Raw genomic sequence first — 8,650 nt, 5'->3', positions numbered from 1 at the left:
AGTAAAGATTTGTATTTGTGTACGCTGTTACTGTCGTACGTATATAACGGAGCTGCTGTGAGAGAAACCGAATCAACGTCTTGTGACAACTTAGCATGGAGAACTGGGATTGAGTGATTGTTGTAGAAAGTGTAACTCTGGCTTTCCAGTCCAAGTTCACAGACAGCCAAAGCAGCTGCTGTAGCTTTCCCCGTCTGTTTTCCTTCCAACAAGGCCCTCGTCGCTGCACCAGTGTGTGTGTATGTGTGTGTGTGTGTGTGTGTTTCTGGCTCTGCACAGCTGGTTGACGGAAGAAGGGAAGGGTTTCTGTCACAAAGCTGAGAGGCTGCATCTACCGTGTAGTATTTGTTCATCAGCTTCTGGCATTTGGAGCTGCTTAGCTAAACCCCGTATCCCCCCTCCCCCTCCCTGGTCCTCCGCCCTAGTGGGGGTTCTCACGTAGTGGGGGTTCTTGCATAGTGGGGGGTTCTCACTCAGTGCCACCCTTTGTTGCTTCAACTGCCAGACAGATAGAGTGGTGAGACTGACAGGCCATAAAAATGACTCGAACAAGGTCTGAGTTGCTTTTTCGAAATGCTTCTGCCAACGCGTTCTTGTCCAGCTCGACTCAAAAAGGAAATCCCGACAGTTCGGAAGGAGCAACACACACACCAAGTTCAACAACAATAAAAAAAAAAATTCTTCAAGGTTTCTGAGGACGCTATCTTCTCCAGCAGTGATAACGCCAATAACATTCCTGCTCATCTCATCTCATCTCATTATCTCTAGCCGCTTTATCCTTCTACAGGGTCGCAGGCAAGCTGGAGCCTATCCCAGTTGACTACGGGCGAAAGGCGGGGTACACCCTGGACAAGTCGCCAGGTCATCACAGGGCTGACACATAGACACAGACAACCATTCACACTCACACCTACGGTCAATTTAGAGTCACCAGTTAACCTAACCTGCATGTCTTTGGACTGTGGGGGAAACCGGAGCACCCGGAGGAAACCCACACGGACACGGGGAGAACATGCAAACTCCACACAGAAAGGCCCTCGCCGGCCCCGGGGCTCGAACCCAGGACCTTCTTGCTGTGAGGCGACAGCGCTAACCACTACACCACCGTGCCGCCACATTCCTGCTTTGTTAAGTAATTATCAATTAGCTATGTAGGGGAGGAAAAAACACCCAGCGGCGTGCTGTTAGAGGAAAATAATCAACGACACATCGTCATCGAATGTTCACGAAAACAGGATCCTCTGATCGCTGACATTATAGGAGTAGAATGATGAACAGTCAAACTCTTCTATCCTGAAGGAGGAGTGCATGCCATAATTATTGGCACCCTTTGTAAATATTAGTAAAAAGGATTTGGGAAAAAAAATTCACCTTTTGGTGAAGTCGCGTCATCTCCTGCTGAAAAAATGAGAAAAGTCTGATAGACTTGTTCAGAGGAAAACAAATCTCTCATCAAGAATTTTTTTTTTTAACAAAAAGGACATGTGCCATAATCTTTACAAGGTGCAGAGGTGGACAGTAACGAAGTACATTTCCTTGAGTACTGTACTTAAAGCATATACGCAGAACCATGGCCTCACTTTTTGTTTATAAACGCCTTGAGACCTCAAGAAGGACACAGGAATAGTTTTAAGCGTTGACAATAAATCTAATATAGTAATTTTTATGATTAAACTGATTTATATAGGTAGCGATCTGAGTGAATGACCTTGACGTCCGTGACGTCACAGCAGGAAGGCTATCGGTCTCATCGCCATTTCCGCTAGACTATAACACAGAGCTGGCTGCAACACCGATCCTCCATTCTGAGCTAATTTATCACCGTGCCACGTAGATGTGTTGCTGGCGGGTGCAGCAGCATGACAGAAGGTGGATTTATGTTGCATTCATGGCCCAAGAATGTTCAAACTGCAACGATTTGGACATGTTTTGCAAGAAGTTCACGGGCACATTGGGCGCCTACGAAGTGGTCTCTCCTCTGCTCTGCACATTTTACTGAAGACTTGTATGAGATCTCTGATCTGTTGAGGAGCGTTGGCTATAAGCCCGTATTGAAAGAGGGTGCAGTACCAACAATTAAAGGAAAATAAAACTATAAGAAAAGGAAAGTACATTCAGTTGCACCAGTTCTCCCCAAGTGTGAGCCAAGGGTTGTTACTAAAACCCGGGACGGAACGAGACATATTATTGCTCAGGCAGTGACCTTCCCGCGGTTGTTGCTAAAACCAGTGATGTCCCGTCCCAGGTTTTAGTAATTGCCTGAGCAGAGCAGTAATGGAGGAGTACTCAGTATGGAGAAAATGGAGAATGAGTGGAGCAGCTGTCTGATTTCTCCGCTGGATGTACTTGCCTTAGCAGCAATATCTTGCCCTTATGTGGAAGAAGTGAGTGAACGGAGAACTGTACAAACAACCGAAAGTCAGATTGTTTCAAAACAATCGGCCACAAGCTCGGCCTTCAAGAAGCGAGAACACAGATGGGTAAGATGTGACTCTCATTTGGATACAAAACTACAAAAACAACAACACTCGTTGTTTACCTGCATTTAGATTAATACATGTAACTTGTATTGTGTGTTTAAGTTAGTGGTATAAGATTATTTAATTTGCTTCAGAGTGTAATTGTCTCAGTTCATCTGATTATTTAATCAGCCTTTTACATTTTATCAGTGAAAATACATGCATGTACATGTATGTTGCATAAGTTATAACACCTATCCTGTTTTAATGAGAGTCAACCCACAATCAATGAAGTCGGTGACGGTATTTCTTACTTTCACCATAAATTTTTATTTATATGACTTTGGTCTATAGCTGTCAAAGGCCACGGCCTTAAAACCGGTTACCGCTGTGACGTCACGCACTCAGGGCTGGCTGGCTCAGCGGGGCAGCTCGAACGCCAACTTTGCGGTCGATTTTAACTCTCAAAAATATATTTTTTTATTCCTATTTATGCAGTGTACAAGAGTCAAGGATGGAGATACTATCCACTCAGAAATTTATTTAAAAATAAAGGTTCTGCGTATCTCCTTTAAATACACTTTTTGAGTATCAGTGCTTTACTTGAGTATTTTTTTTTAAACTTGTGACTTTAACTTCACTACATTTGAAAGACAAATATCGTACTTCTTACTCCACTACATTTCTATCCAGGTCCTCGTTACTCATTACTATGAAGCAGCTTTGAAAGTGGATGTTTTTTTTTCTTTTCTTTTCTAAAACATGATTGGTTTTTTCGCAGGTGACACTGAGACAGTCTATCAGTAATCACTAGGGTCACGTCACGTCCATAGACTGTATAAAATCAAGTTCAATGATTTCTCAGCAGCGTTATTTGAACACAATCTGTTGATGGCAGAATGGAAGGAGGCGGTTCTTCTGGGGAATGCACACACCCATGGCTATAACTAGAACCCATGTTTCAGTTTTCTCAAAGGAATAAAGATATGTTTCGTTTTAAATGTTTGCTTTGTTTGCCAAAAACAAACCACATCACGGCCAACAAAAACTCGCCATCCAACCTGCAGAAGCAGGTATATAAACATTTTGTTCCAAGAGAAAGCTTGCAATGAAGTTGTCTGTGCTTTTAGAGCTAGTGATAAGATTACAAACGTAGCTATGCAGTCTGATTAGTCAAATGACTTTCTGTGGATTTTCCAGCCTAGTTGCCATAGCCTTGTCCACAGCTAGTGTTAACATATATCTAGTTCACTTGGACATTGTTAGTTAGCATTTAAAAACAGAGTTACACTAACATGAATAACGTTAACTTATCTGAAGTCCTTTCAGAAATATGTTTTAGCATAATCTTGCCAAATAAACAGAATGTAGAAATCTTTCTTTTCTAGTAACGTTAGCTACCCAATATGATTTTGAGTTTGAGGAGTTTGCTAGCGTCAGGTGGAGTTTCACTGACTAGCTAGCTTAACGTTAAACCACCATGATGGCACAGCATGCGTTCATTTTGTGAATTCACATTTCTGTCTTTGGTAACGGCATTAGGTTTTGTAAGCATTGTGGCAATAATACAATGATGTGTTAACAGAAAATGTACTTTTAATACTTAAGTATTTTTAAAAGCAAGTACTTCAGTATTTTAACTTAAGTAAAAATTTCACTGTCCAACTTTCACTTGTATCTGAGTAACGTTTGACTAGTGGGATCTGTACTTTGACTTAAGTAATGAAGTTGGGTACTTTGTCCACCTCTGACAAGGGGTGCCAATAATTATGGAGGTTATACAGATTCATATGACACTGGAGACTCCTTTGTTAAATCCTTACAGGATATAAACCTGTAATGGAAGTGCAACGTCCCTGACACTGGAGACTCCTTCCATAAGCATCAGATAAACACCTTATTTTTACGGAGATGTCCTTATGATCGAAGTCTGTCTGTAGACGTGATTCGTTATCATTATAGGAAATGAATCACGGCCGTCTGACCAATCAGAAATGGGAATTTAAGAGCACTGTGGAGGAAAGCATGAAAAATGTATTTCTTTGAGCGCTAAACTCTTTTCCCAAAGGCTGCTTCTGCTGGGAAGGGAAAAAAAAACACCAGGGAAGAAGCAGCGACGAGACGGAGCACATGTGTGGTAAAGTTGAGAAGAACATGCAGAGAACCTGACCTCATCTTCTCATGTGGGGGAAATGACACCGGTGATAGATCGTCAGATAATGATGGATTTAGGATCAGATTGTGGGATCTTCTCAAAGTCTTGGCGCTCTTCCTAACTCTCCAAACTGTGGAGGGGTTTTTTTGTTGTTTTTTTTTTTAGCATGTGTTAAGAAAAAGGGGGGGAAACAAATACCCTGCTGGCTCTTTCATTTCCAGCCCAGAAAACATTCACTTTGACTAATTTCCTATATCAGAACATCCTGAAGTGCTTGATTCTTTTACACCACAGCCATGACTTTTTTTTTTTACCTTCATTAAAGAACGTCACATCATGAGCATTATCATTTTTATCCATGTATAGTTGCATTAGTTATTTGCATAGAAATCATGTGCTTTGTTGTTGATTGTTTTCCTATAACGGAAGTTCCTGAAGTGTTGTATTCCTTTTATACCACAGCAATGTTTAATTTTGTTTTGTTTTGTTTTATTTCATTAAAGAATGCCATATCATCATTTTTGTCCATTAATAGTTACATTTATCTATTAACCTTTAACCCTAACCTCTCTCTCTCTCTCTCTCTCTCTCTCTCTCTTTTCTTTTACTAAAACTGGAGACTCCTTCCACAGTAGTGTAATTTTTATTCATTAAGGAACATCAAGTCGTACTTTTTATCCATTTCTACTTACATTTCAGGTCTGGAAAACAGGTTATTTGCTTGTAAATGAGTCTTGCTATGTATGTTGTTGATTATTTTTCCTATAACAACACACTCTGAAGTGTTTTATTCCTCTTACACAACAGCAATTTACCAACAATTTTTAATTCATTACAGAAGGTCAATTTGTACCTTTCATCCATTGATAGTTACAACCCTTTGCTTTGTTGTCAGGCCGAAGAGCTGGTCCCTCACCTCTCTGTTTGTGAGGCGAAGCTGAAATCCAAAGGAATGGAAATTTGTTGTTGTAAACTTTCAACCCTCCCAGAGAGAAGTGCATTAAACAGCAAAGCCATGAGGGGAGTTCCAGGAGAGAGATCTAAAGAATGTGTGTGTGTGTGTGTGTGTGTGTGTGTGTTGTCTGATACTAGCTATATTTGCATCCAACCCACCCACCACACACACACACACACATTCAGGCTCACTGATCTCTTCCGTTAGCTCCCTTTTAGTTTTGATCGCCGAGCCATGATCACTTTGGCTCACACACATGGAGGAGGTCAAAAGCACAAAGCTGTGAAATTTTGTCCTGGATCAGGAGGAGCTTCTTGCTGTCTGAGACTCCTGGTGTGCCTTCTCAAGTGCACCACATGGGAAATGAAAACAGAGCTCCAGCCTCAAAACACACACACATACACATACACTTCTCCATCGCTTTCTCCTTGTGTTTACCTGTGTCCGAAACCTTCAGTGCAGAATGATCATGGATCAAAGACACACATTTCCGTCTCATCTCCTGAGATCCTTTTATTGTTGTTATTATTTGCATTTGCATATATATTAAAGAAACACTGTCTTGTAGCTTTAGGGCAGAATGCACAAAGCAAGCTCTAATATTTATTTATTTATTTATTTATTTATTGAAAAAAATTCAAAGGGGAAAATGGGCACATTTAAATTAATTACTATTAATACTTTTATTGTTGTTGGTTATTTTTATTTTTAGCAATAATGGTTAAGGAATCAAAAAAGAAAGAAAATCAAGGATAAATACATGAGAGAAACAGGACATAGAAGCTTTAGAGCTGATACAGACTAGTTAGTTAGTTAGTTAGTTAGTTAGTTAGTTAGTTAGTTAGTTAGTTAGTTAGTTAGTTAGTTAGTTAGTTAGTTAGTTTTGTCGTTTTTTTCTAATGTGGTCAAATACTTTCTTTCCCTACAAATTTGATGACAAAAGGATACAGATGATTATAGATCTCATTTCTGTCTTAATATGAAATAATAAAGAGCAGAAAGTCCGATCAATAATATTTTTTTCAAAGATGCTGTATTGTAAACCAACCAACAAACTAAATAAATAAATAAGAAAGAAACTAATAGTTGATCTAGATGACTATAATGTGTGATATATTACTGATTTTTCATCTTGATATTTTGAATAATGTAATTAATTATTGAATTATTTGAATGTTATATATATATATATATATATATATATATATATATATATATATATATATATATATATATATATATATATATTCCCTTTTCTGGTGCATCCGTTTATTACAGACAGACAGACAGACAGACAGACAGACAGACAGATAGATAGATAGATAGATAGATAGATAGATAGATAGATAGATAGATAGATAGATAGATAGATAGATAACATAGTTTTTTATTATAATATTTAATTTTTATTTAATTTATTTATTTATTTATGTGTAGCCGGGTTTAAAACACCAGGAAATAAATATTCTGTAATAAATGCCGCATGTACAAGCAAGTGGCTTCATTCTTTAATATCAAGAATAAAATAGAAATAAGGTGTAATTGTGTAAAAAACGCGCGCGTACACACACACACACACACACACACACACACACACACAAGCGAATCGAATTTGCGGCTTTTCTGGTTATAAAATAAATAAATTAATCAAAATTTTAAGAAAAAAAAGGAAAATAAAAGGAGGAATTTCAGCGGGGGGGGGGGGGGGGGGGGGGATTAATCCTTTCACCAATAAGAAATGCACTCAAATGCACCTGAAGGTCTTTATAGAATAACTGAGGAGTTCATGGGTTTTTGAACAGTGTCAGTAGAAGCGGTTGGTCCTCACTCTGTGTGTGTGTGTGTGTGTGTGTGTGTGTGTGCATTGATCCCATTCCGTGCTGACGTCATCGCCCTCCTCACTGACTAGATTAATGTCGATTCGAGTTAATTATAATGGATTAAAGCTTATTAGAAAATCTATGAAAGACCAAATAGCTTTCATAGACCAGAATCCACTCCTGATGCTGAGCTTGTGCTTTCCCCTCCTTCAACATTTTTTAAAATGACTGAGGTGTGGAAATTATTCTTCTGACTTCTGACGATCCACATCATCCAGTTCCTTTAAGATGGAAGGCTTCAGGGATCAGAGTGTTGAGCAGCGTGATGAGCATCAGATCAGGACTTATACAGGAAATGGGATTTCAGTCAATTAGCAATAAGGAGATATATATATATATATATATATATATATATATATATATATATATATATATATATATATATATATATATATAGTAATAACCACAGTTTATTAATGGCTGGTTTCGTCACACGGTTTGTTATGTAGGATGGAGAAATCATCAAACTCTGCCAGTGTGGTCAAAGAGCATGAGGAAATGATCTATGGAGTATTAAAGGCTTAAATAACTAAACCGCGCTGCGATCCTGCCCGATTTTATTTTATTTTATTTATTTATTTATTTATTTATTTGAATCTAGATTCTGCATTAAGACACATAAACCGAATTAAACGCACCGAATGTTAGGAGGCGTTGTGAGGTCAGGCCACATTCGGATTTTTCCTCCAAATAAAACTTCAGCGGAAATAAAACAACAAACAAACAAATCCTCATTAAGGTGTGAAAACTTAATCTAAAAAGCAAAGTGAATGCGTGAAAATAATTGATGTAAAATCTGTCCCGACATTTCTTTTTCCAGAGCGAGAGAGTGTGTGTGTGTGTGTGTGTGTGTGTGTGTGTGTAACCAGTCAATACTATTAGCCCAACACTGTATTTAAATGGAACTCAAACCCAGATCATTCTTGCTTCTTAATTGCGCATTTAATTATTTATAGCTTCTTTACGTTCCCCTTTTTTATTATAAAAGTTAATTAACCGATACTGGTCATGTTCCAAAGTGTAATAACTGTAGAGTATCAATATCAATCACATCTACACTTTTTTCCCCTCGTGGTTTTAGAAGAAGCTGATTCGGATCAATCACCTCGTGTGTTTGAAAGATCTTTGATTTTCAGCACATTTTCTCTGCAGTCCCTCGAGGGTGTGATGAGGATATTTTTATTAATATACTTATTTATTT

This window comes from Neoarius graeffei, chromosome 18 (genome assembly GCF_027579695.1).
Source record: "Neoarius graeffei isolate fNeoGra1 chromosome 18, fNeoGra1.pri, whole genome shotgun sequence".
NCBI classification, from domain to species: Eukaryota; Metazoa; Chordata; class Actinopteri; order Siluriformes; family Ariidae; genus Neoarius; species Neoarius graeffei.
The sequence above is the reverse complement of the archived record's forward strand: the minus strand, read 5'-3'. Positions refer to the sequence as shown.